This window comes from Chiloscyllium punctatum, chromosome 35 (genome assembly GCF_047496795.1).
Source record: "Chiloscyllium punctatum isolate Juve2018m chromosome 35, sChiPun1.3, whole genome shotgun sequence".
Classification (NCBI taxonomy): domain Eukaryota; kingdom Metazoa; phylum Chordata; class Chondrichthyes; order Orectolobiformes; family Hemiscylliidae; genus Chiloscyllium; species Chiloscyllium punctatum.
This window is the reverse complement of record NC_092773.1, coordinates 11,272,784-11,290,435: the sequence shown is the minus strand read 5'-3', so window position 1 is coordinate 11,290,435 and position 17,652 is coordinate 11,272,784. Positions and strand designations below refer to the sequence as shown.

At 41.2% G+C, this 17,652-nt stretch overlaps 1 long non-coding RNA gene across 1 annotated transcript in view; it reads right to left on the bottom strand.

Annotated features, from left to right (window-relative positions):
* LOC140459833 (uncharacterized) overlaps nt 1-16,905 on the bottom strand; it is a 217,699-nt gene extending 200,794 nt beyond the window's left edge. The window contains exon 1 of the long non-coding RNA XR_011953879.1: nt 16,768-16,905. This is a non-coding gene — a long non-coding RNA (uncharacterized lncRNA). The remainder of the gene's footprint in view (nt 1-16,767) is intronic.
* Nucleotides 16,906-17,652: the final 747 nt, after the last annotated feature.

Genomic DNA, 17,652 nt, shown 5'->3' with positions numbered 1-17,652 from the left:
TATTTAACAACCAAAAGAGATGTTCTGTCACCCATGGGAATTTCCTACTTGAGAAGAAACCTCAATTTGTTCAGTCACATAGACATTGTCACCATTAGAGCAGGACAGAAGCTGGGCTATCTGTGGCAATTACCTCAAACCTGATACAGCAAAGCCTTTCCACCACCTTCAAGATACATTTGGAACATTGTGAACTTGAGCCATTGGAGCTCTAAAATACTGTTAAGAAGCTTGACAACATCTGGGGCAAAGAAGCCTGCTTGATTGATACCTTAAAAATTCATCCCTTCCAATATGGAGCCTGATTGCAAGATGTACCATCTACAACATGCAGTGCAGCAATTTACCAAGACTTGTTCCACACCAGCCTCCAAACCTATAACCTCAACTGTCTACAAGAAGAAGGGCAGCAGCCATATGGGAATATCTGTGAGTTGCCTTCCAAATCACTCAGCATTCTGACTTGGAAACAGATCACTGAGTCCAAATGAATGATTGCAGTAATTCAAGGAGGCAACTCATCACTAACAATTTAAAAGAGTAAGTAGGATTAGGCAACAATTTTGACTTTATCAACAATGTCAATATCCCATGAATGAAGAAAATAACTGATATTCCCATTAAAGACAGATACTTAAGATACAGCCAGTTACAAAAAATAGATTCCCACAGATGTCAACATTCAATTTGAAAGTTATCTGAATAGTACGTGGAAAATTTGGTTTGCATTGGGATAGAAACGTGTCTCACACGAATGAGAAACCTGACATGTTTCCTTGGTCTGATTTTTAGAATTTCAATTCACTGACTTTGCAACAGAAAAGTATAATTAATAGTCAATGAAAAGCTGAAACCATCAAATGAATACAATACACCTTGGCTTTCAGTTTCCAATAATGGACAACATGTCTGTTCCGTTCTTGGTTCACTCAATCCAGATATTCAGGGCAACTATTGACTTTTCTTTGATAACTAAAGAAGAAGATGTAAAGAAGGGAAAAAAACAGAAATACATACATATATACAGTGATTTCATGACCATTATAGGTCTTCAAGCACTTTACTGCCACTGAATTACTTTTTCAACTGTAGTCACCGTTCATTTTCAGAAAGGTGGCACTCAACAACAAACTACAAATAACAAAATAATAATAAGATAACCAGTTTTATTTCTGATTTGTTGATTGAGCATTAAATATTCACCAGGATGTCAGAGAAAACCCACCTACTCTTTGTCAAGGCAGTGTCATAGAATCTTTTACATTCACTCAAACTGGTGGAGAGAGCCTCAATTTTAATTCACATGCAGCACATGTCCCCTCAGTTAGTGCACTGGAGGGTTAGCCCTGAGTTTTGCATTCTCACCTCAGAGGGGAGTTTGAATTTGGAATCTACTGACTTGTGTGCAATGTTGCTCCGAACTGGGACACAGTTGACCCTCATGAAAGTCAAGATTAGAGTAGTACTGGAAAAGCACAGCAGGTCAGGCAACGTCCGAAGAGCAGGAGACTCAACATTTCGAGCATAAATCCTTCATCAGGAATGTGGAGAGGGAAGGAGGCTGTAGGTCAAGCTAGGAATTCTGTGTTAAATAACTTACATCATGATTCATCAAAAACATGTACTGTATACCACTTACATGTCACAAGCGAGGAGTGAGATAGTCCCTTTCTTGGATGAGTGTCATGTCAAAAAATCTCAAGGAGCTTAACACATTTTTTGACAAAGCAGTCCAATTGATTGGCGTGCCTTTCATTGCCTTCATGTTCACTCCATTCACACTGGCACACAGTGGATGCACTATCTCTTTTTATTCATTTATGGGGCATAAGTGGCTGGACACAATTTATTACCCATCCCTTGTTGTCCCTAGGAAGGTGGGGGATGGTGAGCTGCATTCTTGAACCACTGCAGTCCTCAGGCTGTCGGTAGACCAACAATGTTATTATGGAAGGACTACCAGGATTTGACCCAGCAACACTGAAGGAAGAGTGATATACTTCCAAGTCAGGATGGTGAGTGGGTTGGAGGGGAACATGCTGGTGGTGTTGTTCCCATGTATCTGCTGACCTTGTCCTTCTAGATGAAAGTGGTCATGGGTTTGGAAGATGTTGTCTGAGGATCTTTGATGAATTACTGCAGTGCATCTTGTAGGTAGTACACACTGCTGCTACTGAGTGTCAGTGGTGGAGGGAGTTGATGCTTGTGATGGTACAAAGAACACACAACAGTGAATGCACCACAAAAGTGTACAGGAAAGCCACACACACCAACCAGGTCCTGAATTACATCTGCAACCACCCCAACACATACAAGAGAAGCTGCATTAGGACCCTGTTCAAAAGGGCTAAACACACTGCAGCACTCCCGACCTATGACGAGAAGAAGAACACCTCTACAGAGTATTCGTCAAGAACGGATACCCCTGCAACCTCATCCGCAGATGTCTAACAGTTAGTGTTTACAAGGATGTTGCCAGGGTTGAAGGTTTGAGCTATAGGGAGAGACTGAATACACTGAGGCTGTTTTCCCTGGAACATCGGAGGCTGAGGGGTCACGTTATAAAATGAGGTTTATAAAATGAGGGACATGAACAAGGTAAACAGGTAAGGTCTTTTCCCTGGGGTCGGGGAATTCGGAACTGGAAGGCATAGGTTTAGGGTGAGAGAGGAAAGATTTAAAAGAGACCTAAGGGGCAACATTTTCATGCAAAAGGTGGTGCGTGCATGAAACAAGTTGCCAGAGGAAGTGGTACAATGACAACATTTAAAAGGCATCTGAATGGGTATATGAATAAGCAGGTTTGAGATGGTGTGAGCCAAGTGCTGGCAAATGGGACTAAATTAATTTAGGATATCTGGTCAGCATGGATAAGTTGGACTGAAGGGTCTGTTTCCATGCTGTACATCTCTGTGACTCTATGTCCCGATGCCCCAGAGCCTGTCTACCATCTCCAAGGCATAAGTCAGGAGTGTGATGGAATACTCCCCCCTTACCTGGATCGTTGCAGCTCCAACAATACTCAAAAAGCTTGACATCATCCAGAACAAAGCAGCCCACTTTGATTGGTTCCATAGTCACAAGCATTCACTCACTCGGACAATGATACTCAGTTGCAGCAGTGTGTACTCTCTGCCAAAGTTCCTCAGGCAGCACCTTTCAAACCCACAAACACTTCCACTGGAAGGAGAAGAGCAACATATACATGGGAATACTACCACCTGCAAGTTCTCCTCCAGGCGACTTTCCATACAGACTTGGAAATTTATCACTGTTCCTTCAGTGCTGCTGGGTGAAAATCCTGGAAATCCTTCCCTTATAGCAGTGTGGGTTTCCCTAAAGCACACAGACTGCAGCGGTTTATCTTCTCAAGGGCCATCGGGGACAAGAAATAAATGCTGGCCTCGCAAGTGATACCCACATACTGTGAGTAATTAAGAAAAGTCAATACTTTGTAACTCTTGTGTGAAAACCACAGGCAATGGTCTCACAGGAAGTCATGATCTCTCCCTGCATAAACCAACAGTATCATGTAAATGCATGACATGAAAACTGTGTTGTATGAATTCACTTTCCAAACACATCCATTGTTCAGAATTGAAATTTATTATGTATCACAACAATTGTTGTTCTGTTTGAACTGCTAAATTACAGTTGGAGTAACAACAAGTTAATCTTTTCTCATGTGACAAAGAACAAGGGCAGCCAAGATAGATTTTTCCTAGGCATGTTCCCAGAAATACCTTGAACAGTTTTGCTAACAATAAAGTTAATGCATAAAATGATTGTGAAATGTAATCTCAAAATGAGGAGTGTTTTATTTTTATTCATAGCTTTAACACTGTTTCTCAATAACAGTAGTAATGCCATTTCATTGTGCATGAAATGCTTTGAGACATCTCTGAAAGATGAGATATGGTGCATGTTTTTCAATTTCTTTTCATGTCTCCATATTCTGGGGTCCCCAGTGCACTTTGAAAATGCAGCAGGTTTCAACTCTCAATCTGCACTGAGTTCACTTATCCCAGCCATGATGTTAGAAGAGATGCTAGATTTATTCTCAGCCCCTTGAGGTGAGGAGGGTTAAAAATAAAAGACTGGGTTTTTCAGAGTATTCTCAGCAGTTACCAGTTATTCAACCCAGCTGGTCCATGTTGATGTTTGCACTCACACAAGTACTTTCCTACATCTTCAGTTTAATCCCCATCAAACTAGCCTTCTATTTGTTTCTCCCTCATGTTCTTATCCTGTTTCCCATTAATACATCAATGGTATTTGTTTCAACTCCTCCACATGGTAGAAAGTCCCCTGCAGTATTTTACGTTGTTTTGACTGAGAAGTGATTTGATAAGGCTCTTGAAGGTTCTGAAATGGTTTGACAAAGTAGACATAGAGCACAAGACCTGAATCAGGTGGTCACTGATAAATCCAGTCACAAATTCAGAGGAAACATTTTTATCCAGACAGTTGCTGTATCAGGTTTGAGGTAATTTCCGCAGATAGCCCAGCTTCTGTCCTGCTCTAATGGTGACAATGTCTATGTAACTGGACAAATTGAGGTTTCTTCTCAAGTCGGAAAGTCCCATGGGTGACAGAACATCTCTTTTGGTTGTTAAATGCAACGCTTCCTAGTGCCAAGCATAAGCTTGTGAATGAATAAAATAAAAACTCATGGTTGATACACACTTTTTATCATTCTGTTCCTGGTCACTGAAGTATCTGTTCCTACACAGGCTCCCTCCAATCTTCTCACCCTCATAATCCTTGGATTGAGGGGCCAAGTTGCCCACTCCTGTCCCTTATGTTCAAATTCCGTTTACAAACAATGTTGGGGTGTGCGAAAATTTAACATCGCACAGGTGCTGGGGAGGGAGGGGACATTCACTTTGATAGATATATGATAGGGAGGGTTGAGGTTGTGGAGAAATGTAAAAAGAAGAGTGAGAAATTTAAAATCAACACTGTGCCTGATGAAAATCGAATGTATGCCAGTAAGCACCAATGAGATATGAGAATGCATTGTATTGTGAGTTAAGCTAAGGGCTGCAGAGTTTTGGATGGATTCAAGGTTATGGAGGGCAGAATATGGGATACCAGCTAATACATTATATAGTCAAGTCAGGTGGTAATTAATGAAAGAATTTTCTAGTACAAGAAGATTGATTGAAAACTAATGTTTCAACGCTATTTAAGAAGGAAAATAGAACAAACCCAGGGAATTACAGATAATGTATGAAGCATGAGTGTGAGGAAAGAAGAGATTATTACAACTCTAGAAACCAAATATTTAACAATGAATGGTGAACATGGACTTCAAAAGCCAAAATCCTGATTCAAGACTGTGTTACTTCATTCAGTCATTTGGAGCTTCTTAAAATGCTTCCAATAAGATGACACATCACAGCTTAATGAATACATATGAGGAGTCAGGTGACATGGATTAGTATGGATCACTTGACAGAAAGTAGAAGTTAGGGATAGTCACGGGGCAAAAGGTGGCAAGTGTCATTCCACAATGAATCACAATTCTTATCAAAAATCTGGATTTGAAATCAAAATGCAACATCTAAATTAACAGATTATTTTAATTCTTCATGGGATATGTAAGTATTGCAAACATGGCCAACATTTGTTGTCCATATCTTCCTGCCCTTTAGAAGCTGATGGTAAGCCTTCCTCTTGAGCTGACGCAGGTCATATGATAGTGGTAGACAAGAATGTCATAACTGGGAAGAGTGTCGGTGTTACAGTGAAGCAGTCTGTAAAGAATGCCTGAGTGGTTTCTTCAAGAGGACATCATACCCAAGAAGTTTGTTGGAATTCTTTCAGGAGGGTCAAGTTAGTCAAAAGATAGCCAGTGGATGTGATTTTCTTTTGTTTTCAGAGTGCCTTTAATAAGTTGCCATACAGGAGTCTGCTAAATAAGATGAGCCCATGATGGCAGGGGCAAGATCCTAGCGTGGACAGGGATTGGCTGACTGGCAGAAGGCAGAGAGGAGGGAGAAAGAGTCTTTATCACAAAGGTAGCCAGTTGCGAGTGGAGTTCTCCAGTGTTCAGTGTTGGGACCACAATTCACATTATACACTAACCATATGCACAAAGGAACTGAGGGCACTATGGCTAAGTTTGCAGATGACACAAGGATTGGTGGAGGGGCAGGTAGGATTAAAGAAGTTGCAGAAGGACTTAGACAGGCTAGGAGAGAAGTGGCAGTTGGAATACCATGTGGGAAATTGTGAGGTTATGCACTTTGGGAGAAAAAAATAGATATGTAGACGCTTTTTCCAGATGTGGAAAGGCTTCAGAAATCTGGAGCACAAAGGGACTTAAGGGAATCCTGGACACGTGCTCCTAAGGTTACTGTTATGGACCAGACCAAACCCCTCAAAATATATCAAGGAAATAGGCTAGACCCGAAATTTATCTGATTTTAAGACAAGTGGAAGGCGCTATGTCCCAGGTGTGATTCGATTGGTTCCCTACTAGGCTTTAGGCAAACCCACACTTTATTCTTACAACACAGTTAAAACACAAACAATAAAAAAAATTGGCATAACTTTAATTCTATCAATATATTTAGCAAAACAATATATTTTATTAAACTGCAAATCATCAACAGTTCCAAGAGAGCAACATCCCAAAAACATGCCCTTGACAAAGGAAAATTCAAGGAAACATTTTCTCACGTGCTGTCACCAGTCCAGAAGAAAGGAAAACCAAAATGAACAACTTGCAGCAGTAAATGTTTTAGCTACAGCAGAGAGAGCTGTAGCCAGCAGCTTCAACCCCAACCTTAACTGAAAGCAAAACTGAAACTCTGTGTGAGACTGATTCCACACACTCATGCTTCTTTTGTCTAATTTTTTCTTTAAATCATGGAGCTGAAAGCTGTTTATCTCCTACTTCTGAGGCAGACATTCTGGCTCCAGGTTGATAACACCACTCTGCAAAAGAACAGCAGAGAACAAATCCCTCTTAAAGATACAATACTATCACATGAACATGCAGGTTCAGTTGGTAATTAGAAAAGCAAATGCAATATTAGCATTCATTTCAAGAATACAAGAGCAGAAATGTACTGCTGAGGCTATATAAGGCTCTGGTTAGAATGCATTTGGAATATTCTGAGCAGTTTTGGGTCCCCTATCCAGAAAATGTATTCTGGCCTTGGAGGGACTCCAAGAGTAGTCCTGTGAATGAGGGGCTTGTCATATGATGAGCAGTTGAGGACTCTGAGTGTGTAGTTGATGGAATTTTGAAGGATGACCAGGAATCTCACTGAAACTTACACAGTTCTCAAAGGCTTGGATTGAGTGGACATGGAGAAGATGTTTTCATAAGTAGATCTTATGGTACAGCTTCAGGGTGAAGGAACAATCCTTTCGATCTGAGATGAGGAGGAATTTATTCAGCCAGAGGATGGTGAATCTGTGGACAGAACTCCTGAGGCCAAGTCATTGAGTGTCAATAGATAGATGAGCAAGGGAATCAAGGGTTACAGAGAGAAATCAGGACAATAGGATTGACAGACCTATCAGCCACGATCAAGTGGTGGAGCAGATTTGATAGACCGAATAGCCAAATCTGTTCCGATACCTTATAGTTTATGTGAGAATTCCTGGACTATGATCTCGCAACAGTGAAGGAACTATGATATACTTCCAAATCAGGATGGTGTGTGGCTTGGAATGGAACTGTTTGGAGGTGCCATTCCCATGAATCTGCAACCTTTATCCTTTTAGATGAAAAAATTCATGGTTTTGAAAGATGGCATCAAAGGAGATTTCACACATTACTCCAGAGTAAATGGCACATACTGCTCCTCTGTGCAGCCTGCAGATGGGAATGTTTGAAGGTGGTGATCGGGGGTGCCAGTTCAGCATGCTTCCGGGTTGGTGTTGAATGTTTTGAATGTAATTGCAGTTTCACTCTTTCAGGAAGGTGGAGAATACTCGATCACAATTGTGATTCATTAGTGGGAGATGATGGGTCAGATCTGAGGAGTCAGAAGGTGAGTTGCTCATTTCACAATTCTGAGTCTCCAACCTGTACTCTCATAAGCATAGTGTTTGGAGTGCATCTTCAGTTCAGTTCTGGTTAATTGTCATCCTCGGGATTTGGTTATGCAGAAGTCAGCAATGATTTTGCAATTGAAACTCAAAGGATGACAGTGAGATTCTGTCTGGTCTTTACCTGGCACTTCTGTCATGTAAATTTGATCTTGCGCTTATCAGACAAATCTAAATGTTGTCCAGGTTATGCTGTATCTTAGTATGAACTCCTTTCCAACTGAGAAGTCCCTTAGGACGCTGAACACTGCAATCATCAGCAAAAATCCCCACTTCTGACCTTGTGATGGAGGATTGATGAAGTAGCTTAAGATGGTTGGGCCGAGGAGATGAAATTTGAGGGGACAGTCAAAACCGAGGAGGACCGAGACAAATTACACAAAGGTTTAAACAAACCTGCAGAATGGGCATAAATTAATTTCAGTGACAGTCGCTGTTACATTTTGTGTTGAACATGCCAGCTTGCAGATGTTTGAGTTTTCCAGGGAAATTATATGTTTCTCACTATAACTCCTTCCCTGCAGGTACATATTTCTGACACAACTATGGTTTGTGATCAATATAGCCTCCAGATTAAATGGACAAAATCTAAGTTGTCAGTTTGAACATTGTGCATACAAGCGCTGCTCAGATTAAAGACATGTAAAAGAAGGAGGTGTCAGGGACTGAAAACTGGTTCGTGCATTCTAGAATATCAGTTTAATTTCAGAAAACAGAATGCTTTTTCTAACAGACTGTTTGATCAAGGTGAGACTCCTTGAACCTAAAAGGTCAAAGCATGACCTCACAGACATGTGTGACCTTCACACAGTACATTACAGAGAGATCAGACATCACTAACTTAGTCTGAGGCAGGAGGCTGCCCAAGCAAATACAAGCAAGGCAAAGTAACTGCATTTGCTGTGGTTGATCTGTCTTGGAAAGAAGGTGATCAGACAGATCAGCTTGACTTTACCAAGTGAACACAAGCCAGTCATCGACCAGCTGACCAGAGAGAATTTTGTAAGGTTTGCAAGGTTGGTCTAAAGTTCTTAATGTGGCATCGTTGTTCGTTAATGTCCCAAACTAAACTGTTCCCACTTGCCTGCATTCGGTCCATATCCTTCCAAATCTTTCCTGTTCATGTACCTGTCCAAATAACTTTTAAATGTTGTAATTGTACCTGGACCTTCCACTTCCTCCAGCAGTTCATTCCACTCATGAACCATCCTCTGTGTTAAAAAGTTGCCCCCTCCCCTGGTCTCTTCTCAATCTTTCTCCTCTCAGCTGAAAAAATGGCCCTAGTTTTGAACTCCCCCACTCTGGGGACAAGACATTTGCTCTTCACTATTAGCAGATCTCAGTCAATCCAAAAACTGGAGTCTAGTTCATGATAGTGACTGAACCTCATGCTCAGTTCTTCACTGAAAAACTCTTCTTAGTTTGATGAACATTGGTGAATATTGATGAATATTTATTCGGTACCACGAAGAGCAGGGGAACAAAGAGTATCCTGATAATCCCATGACTGCCCATCTCCCACACACCCAATTCTTTGCATCATGAAACTAGAAGCTTGTCATTATAGTCTGGGAAAGCAACATATTCTAACCTCAGAAAACAGAGGGTATTTCTAACTCCTGGTTTGAATCCGGTGAGGTCCCTTGAACTGGAAAGGTTAAAGCATGACCTCACAGGACAAGTGTGACCTCATACCATACTTCACAGAGAGAGCAAACATCACAATAGGTTTGTTTGTAGACTGAATTAATCTGAGGCACGAGGTTGCACAAGCAGTCAGAGAGAAAACAAGGTAACTGTACTCACCATCCAACTGGTTTTTCATTTTAGGAATGATCTGGGTCGGAGAGAAAATCTAGACTGCCTTAGTTTGTGATTTGATTGGAGAACGGAGAACGGAGACAGTACCAAGCAGCTGATAATGTAAAAGAAGTTGCTCTGAAATGATTTGGAGATGCCGTGTTGGCCTGGGGTGGACAAAGTTAAAAATCATACAACACCAGGTTACAGTCCAACAGATTTAATTGGAAGCACTAGCTTTCGAAGCGCTGCTCCATCCTGATGAAGGAATTAAACCAATTGGATTATAACCTGGTGTTGTGTGATTTTTAACGTTGCTCTGAAAGGTTTGCTTGTATCTGTTCATGTGAAAGTCTAAGTGACAACGACACCCACTGAATCAAAAGTCCAGATCTCAAAGTTCAATCATGCAAATTGAAACCAGGCAATCTCAACTAATTTTCCTGAACAACCTTTTCATCACTGGAAAGCCAATGACAAGTGAAGAAGAAATAGTCCCAACGAAGGGGCATTTTTAAGCTGAGAGGAAAAAGATTTAAAAGAGACCCGGGGGGGACAACTTTTTAACACAGAGGATGGTTCATGAGTGGAATGAACTGCTGGAGGAAGTGGAAGATGCAGGTACAATTACAACATTTAAAAGACATTTGGACAGGTACATGAACAGGAAAGATTTGGAAGGATATGGACCGAATGTAGGCAAGTGGACCTAATGCAGAAGTTTCAGTGAGAGACAGGAGACAGAATGGGTTAAAGAGAGGGATTAGATGCAGAGCCGGAGAAGAGATTGAGCTGAGAGAAGAAAGGGAAAACTGCAACATAGAGCAACTCTGAATGGAACAGCATATGGTATATGATACAGTATCAATCTTTCTATTTCTTTCAGTTATTGATCACATTATGAGTCGATAGACTTGGTCTTACACAGAATGAGGGGTCGAGGGGTTGGGGCATGGGCAACATTATGGGTGTTCAAACAGTAAATTGAATTAATGCTTTTGAGGAGTATTTCGAGGAAGGTTAGAGCTTATTTAAAATGGTAAAATAACAGAACTCACTCTAAGCATGGATCAGAAACTCTGAACTCAAATGTCATTTCTTTCCTCTGGCCTTGTTGATCCCTGGTTGGTGATCATCTGGTGATCATCAGCTTGTTTCAGTAATGTGTTTTACATTATGTCATGATCTCTGTGGAGACCAATAACATTTTAATTTTATTTAAAAGGTCAGAAAACTCAAATGCTTGTTCATAGAATGAAGCCACAAGGTTCCTGGTTTAAGCAAACATCATACCATAATTAAAGAACCTGCTATTGCAGCAGGAATTGCACACTCACTGAAATAATCAGTAAAACGAAAGATATTAAAAGTGAAGTGTCATTACTTATTAATGAAACCCAACTTAGATCAAATTCTGTTCTTCTCCAAATAGAATCACAGAATTCTGATAGTGTGGAAGCAAGCCATTTGGCCCATCAGTCCACACCAGCCTCCAAAGAGCATCCCACCCAGATCCGTCCCCCTACCCTAACCCTGTAATCCTCCTGGTTAATCCACCTAATCTGCACATCTTGGGGATAAATCAAACCAGATATTTATCAAACAATGAAAGTTTAATCTTGTTCTGAGGACTGGCCTAAAGATTCAGACAAGCATTGAGATTGCTTGATCATCCCTTCAAACCTCTTCCAACCAATCCATCCTTATAGATTTCCTCCTCAACACAGGCATTGCTAGCATATGAAATATAGGCACTTCAAGCCAGAACTCTCTTGGTTTATAATAGACATGAACTCTGAGATCCTGCATTCAAAAAATCTCAAACTTCTCAGCTTAATTGATGCATAGTCCAACTCACTGTTTGGAGTCCTTCCATGAACATAATGTAAACTTATTTGAAGCAACATTTAGAATTTCCTGAAATTGTTTTCAAAGTAGATCTTTCCTATCCCAAGATTCTCATAAACTAACCTCCTGTTTGAAACAGGATCTGTGGAATTTCAGTTCTATTTGTCGACCAAGTAAAACTCACCAAATGATCATTTACTGCAAGCCAAATGTTTCAACCCCCAGGTTTCTCACAATGTGGTTTGGTTTGAATCTCAGAGAAACCATCTATAAGTGGCTGTTCTGGCTATTTGGGGCAATGACTTGGGGGTTGTTTTATCCAGGATTAACTGTTTTTGAAACATTTTCACTTCAGCTTTCTGGGGATGATTATCCATCTGCCAAGAATCGTTCCACAGCTCTCTCTCTCCTTTCTTAAGACGTCTGATGATTGTCTCAGGGGACAGTATTCTCCAGGGATGCATAGTACTGCCATAGGAGGCTCTTCAGCATAATGGTTTAGGACATGGTTGTGTTTCGGAGTGTGAATGATATGAGAGGATATTGACTGCTGTCAGACGCAGTTGCAGAGTGAGACATTGTGTTTACAGACAGGCAATATGATGGTCCAGGATGTTGACAAACAGGTTAGGGACCCCATCCTTGATTCTTCTGTCAAGGTGACCTGTTGCCTCCCATTGATGCGTAAAGGACAGTGTGTTGACACTCTTGCCACTCGATTTGGCAGTGGGTGAACAGCACAACACTCAGTTCAATGCCACGCTGTGTAGTTCACCTTTTGAAATGGATAATCTCCACTGAGGTCATCCTGATCTTTTCAAGATGTCGGGGTACTGGTTACCAGATCAATCAATTTGGTCATCTCACCAGACCAAGACCAATCTACTGGAGGAGCTCAAACATTTGGGCGGAGGCTGCACCCTCTTTTGCTCTTTAGCTTCAAGATCCTGTTGCTCCAGGTTGCCTGATCTCCAGGATACTATGGAATATGACAGCAGATGGTTGCTCTGGTTAACCCATCCCTGACATCACACTACGGTTCTACATTCCGGTGTTGAATACTGCCAGGCTAACTTCAGGAGCCCACAGAGAAAGCCAGGTTAGTTGGTGATGAAAGATGACCCTTCTTTTTGAGAGGGAATCTTCAGTTTTCATTCTGACTACCACCACACACGGCAAGACTCAGACTCCAAGACTCCAACTGGGACTCAAGAGTGCAAAGGGTGGACCAGGCAAGGGAAATCCTGCTCCAATGCCAAATTGCGAGAAGTGCAATTAACAGGCACCAGCATTCAAACCAAATGGGAAGCTGAAACAGATTCAGAGTCTGCTCACTCCTGATTGGTGGATCTGAACATTCAGATACAATGGCTAGGAGCTGAGGGTCAAGCAGTAATGTGGCATATTAATGGGTAATGCTGACTTTTATCATGCCTGTCTGTGCTCACTTCAGTGTCTGCTTCCTGACAGGCTCCCTCCAGCCTCCTCGTCCTCAGTACTTGCTTGTCTTGTTACCAGAAGTACATGGAGAAGGCTCGGATAATGATCAGAGTCTTGGAAACCTGATCCTTGACAAACTGCTCCTTTAGAAGGTATTCTTTGTTTCTTCAACTGATGTGGCTTTTTTCAACCCCCCTCCCCCCCCCAGGATTTTGGGGGAATATTTGGTCTGTTGTTTCCTCATTCTGGATTGTCTGTTGGTGTTACAATTTAACATTGTACAGGAGCTAGGAAAGATGCGGGTGTGCCTTCCAGAGATAGGACATGGAATAAATGTCTTTAAAGGGAGGTCATGCTCTAACAGACTTTCCCTCCCTCCCCACCACCACCTTATTTGGCCTTGTATATATTTCAGAGCTACTGTTCCAATCATTTCTGACTTTCGGTTCCCATTCCATATCAGTGAGAGTCCCTAGCAGACTGAAGAAATGGGTTCAGCTCTCTGCAAATTAAAGGGTGTTGCTGGAATCAATTCTGAGGAAGGATTAGGAAGAATTTTCATTCATGAGTGTGGAGCAAGACAACAGACATTTGGGAGACCAGGCCATGAAGCAATGTGTTCTGATAGTTTCAGCAAACCAGAATTGGCAAAGCCTTTGTGTTGAAGAGTGACTTCCAACACAGTGCTTGACTGCAGACAGTTGGGAGACCAGGCTCCCTGGCAAAGTGTTCAGTTGGTGTCAGTAGAGGAAAGCAATTGCCTTGGGAAGCGTTTAGCTGACAAAGCCCAGACTGATCGACACATTTTGATCGCCACATGGGGTCAGAGCGGAATTTCCCAGAGATTTTTTCCCCTATATTGGCCCTGGGATTTTAACTCGGGTTTTTTGCCTCTCCCTGGAGATCACACATGGCCTGGGCTGGATTGGAGATTAGTTGATTAGTTGTGATGAATAGGGTAGTGAAGTTGTTTGGGACAAGTTTGTTCCATTATCTTTCAAGTCTGATTATTCCAATTAAATCTGAAAATAAATGTGGATTGAATTTGGACAAACTTTCTGTCTGCGTTTTGTGATTTGTGTGTGGGTCATGGATAGAATGGATGTTGTGGACAAGGCTTGTGTTGTCTGTCCCTAACTGCTCGGAGGTGAAGGTAGTAATCTGCCTTCTTCCTGGACTATTTCAGACCTCCAGTCAGCTACTGACTGAGTAAACCTCTGAGCCACAGAAGTCTCAGAGTTAATCCTAAATCTGTGTCGACAAGTTTAAAGACTTACACGGTCCATCAAGCTTGCCCACTGTCCAATACATAGTATAAACTGAAGTCCTATCTTCCAGTAATGCTTTTGACACAGAAAGAAAGATGACCATGTAGAAAAATGTTCAGAATAATTGCTCTCCCCAATCTCTGAGGCTTGTGGAAGGAGAACACTACCTCCTGATAAAACCCAATCTAAACTAATCACTAACTCCCTTCCCTGAAACTAGCAATGTCCTCTCAGGGAGGAAGTGACTAAGCTTCCCTTTGTAAGGTCTGCAGTGACCCCTCACTCACCATATATAGCATGTCTTTAATGATGACTGCAACAAGTGAAATCAGGACAGCATCGACAGAGACCAATCAGCTTATAGGCCCATGGTGTCTGTATGTGATTGCTACTAAAGCCACCCAAGGATTTTCTCAAAAACAAACTGAACAAACACATATTGGGATTTAGGGGTTCAAGTTTGAGTGATTTGACTGGGGAGAAACAAAACTTGGCATCTTACCTGTCCAACGCTTTGCCAAACAAAAGGTCCAGTAGCTGCAGCACATGTTACATTATATCTTATTAAGAACACTTGGTAATGTCACTGCTAGCTTTTAACTCTATTAAAAGGTAATTGTGTGTGTGTGTGTGTAAGAACATACCTGCACGCAGAGGAGGGAAGAGCAAGATAAAGAGAATATGAAGAGATTAACAAATGTTCTGAAGATGTGGGTGTTATGAAGTCATGTGGGACACATATAATGATTTTAAAACAAGGTCTATAAGTGGTAGTTGTGGTTTTTGTGGTTGACTTCTGGATGACTGAGGAATGGATGGCTCTGCTCATTCACGTGAAAGGCAGTTTGCAGTGTGTCAGGTTTAATACAGAATGAACATCAAACGACGATTGAGATTGACTACAAACATAATGTAGGTGAAGAGCAAAGATGCATTTAAATTGAGGTTCGGTCAGTTCCAGGCAGAGAAAGCAGAAGAAGTAGGATGATTGAGGGCTTACATGGAGCATCAACAATGACATGGATGTATTGGACCAAATGGTCTGTTCATGTGCTGGAGAATTTTATGCATTTTACCTGAAATTTATTAATTTTCAATTATTTCTACTGTAATATTGTTTAAGAAATCAATTTTCATCATGAGAATTTTGGAGTAAACCTGGGTTGCACTAGTTGTGGCCATGTGTCACCTGAGGGCCTATCACCCATGCCCAGCCTCAAACTCCACAGTGCTGGATGTTTACACAGATGTAAACCTGAATATGAAGTCAACATGGACTGACATCAGTTTTCATTTCAAGTCCAATTCATTTTGTGCTTAGCCACAATCAAGACAGTCTCATTTTCATTCTCATTGATATATTGATCCCACTTTCCACTATAAGTGTCAATGTTAACAAAAATGCAATGGTAGCAATGCTGAATTTGCATTTGACCAGAAAGTCATTGAAATATTTCTGGAGCTTGGCTGTGTTGCCTGCAATAGATTTGGTTCACTTTGTGTGATGTCATTGCTGAAGGGTGACATGTGGTTGACAGCGGGTTAAAGTCCTCAGATGCACACTTGGATTTCTTTTTTGTGGTAGTTGCTTTTTGGTAGAAAATGCTTTTTGTTTCAGTGACAATTAGATCCATCTACTTGAAAGTCTACTTGAAGGCCAAATTTTGGTTCCAATTTTAGATGACCCCAAAGTTTACCTCAAAGTGCCAAAAAGACAGCTGCAAGGATAAGCAAACAACACTAAATGGACACATGGAGCAGTATAAGTGGGCACCATTCACCACATCTGAAGCTTGGATTTCATTGGTTGGCACACACCAGTCTGTTTAGGATACCTCCAAAAGTGGGTGAGAAGACGTGCTGGAGAAAGAACGTCCATACCCTATGAAATATGATTGCATATACCTTGAAGAAATATACCTTAAGTTGCTGTCAATCATTGCACACCTCAATATGATGTGATTGTGTTCATCGCATGGCTTGTCATCAGTCTAGGACAAAAACAATAAGACTAAGGTATGTATAACTGTCTCCCAATTAACTCCAGATCATTTTGCTATAACACGTATTTCATCAACACGCATTTGCTAGAACATGGTTGACAAATTGGGGACACTATTTCTAAAGCACAAAGTTTTAAAATGTGTGTTGGTTACAGCACAATTCCGGCCCCATGAGTTGAAATGTTGCTTCTATTGTGCGATTATCTTAGGACACGGGATTGCAGGAGAACGGAACTACTGTGTTACAGTGGAACTGACTCACTGTCTATGGTCTTATCGGTAAATACAGAACCCATGTTATTGATTCACAAAGTTTTGTCTACAACTGGTACACTTACTTTGACAACAAGAATGTAACATCGGAAGGGCAGGAAGAGGCCACTTCACCCTTCTGTCCTTCTCCTCTGCACTAGCTCTCTTCTGCCATCTATCCTGCAGATCAAGGGGTCCCCCGGCAGGATGCCAAGTACTCCACACTCCCTGTCTTCTGATGGCTGCTGTAAGTAGAGGAACACAACATTCACTCTTGTTAGGTACAGTAAACAGAGAATGTCTGGCATAAATCTTGACAGAGTGTCAGTGAAGTCTTTTCAAAGTATCCTGGAAAGCAGGGTGGGAAAACAGAATCCTGTACCTAATCATTGTAAAATAATTCCAACTTACACTTCTTCTTTCAGAAGCATTAGTATTCATTAATATCACTTGACTGAGATTAATCACATTTCAGTAATTCTCAAAACTAAATCATAAAATGAACAGTGACATGCATTGATGAGCTGAAATGTAGTAAACATAATTCTTGAACTGAGATTGCATGCTGTATGAACCAATATTTTATTATTGTACAAGTGTCACAAATTAGCTTGGTGGCAAGTGTGTTGTTCAGAATAATGCCAATGGCGCAAGTTCAATTCCTGCTCTGTTCAAGGTGGAAAAGGAATCTGTGGTCGTTGCATTTCCGCTAAGAGTGGAAGGAAATGGCAAATCCATCACTCACCAAAATAGGCAAGACAGGCAATTCAGTCAAAATGAAGCATCATCAGAAAATAAGCCTGAAACCTGCCTTCAGGGAGAGCACTCAAGGCATGGATCAACTGACATAATTCAAAATTTGGAGACACATGAGAAAAAAACATTCAGGCATTAAACCAAAGTCCAACTATATTCATGAATTGATGAGAGAAGTTAATGTATTACAGTCAAGTTTATGGGTGACCTAAAAA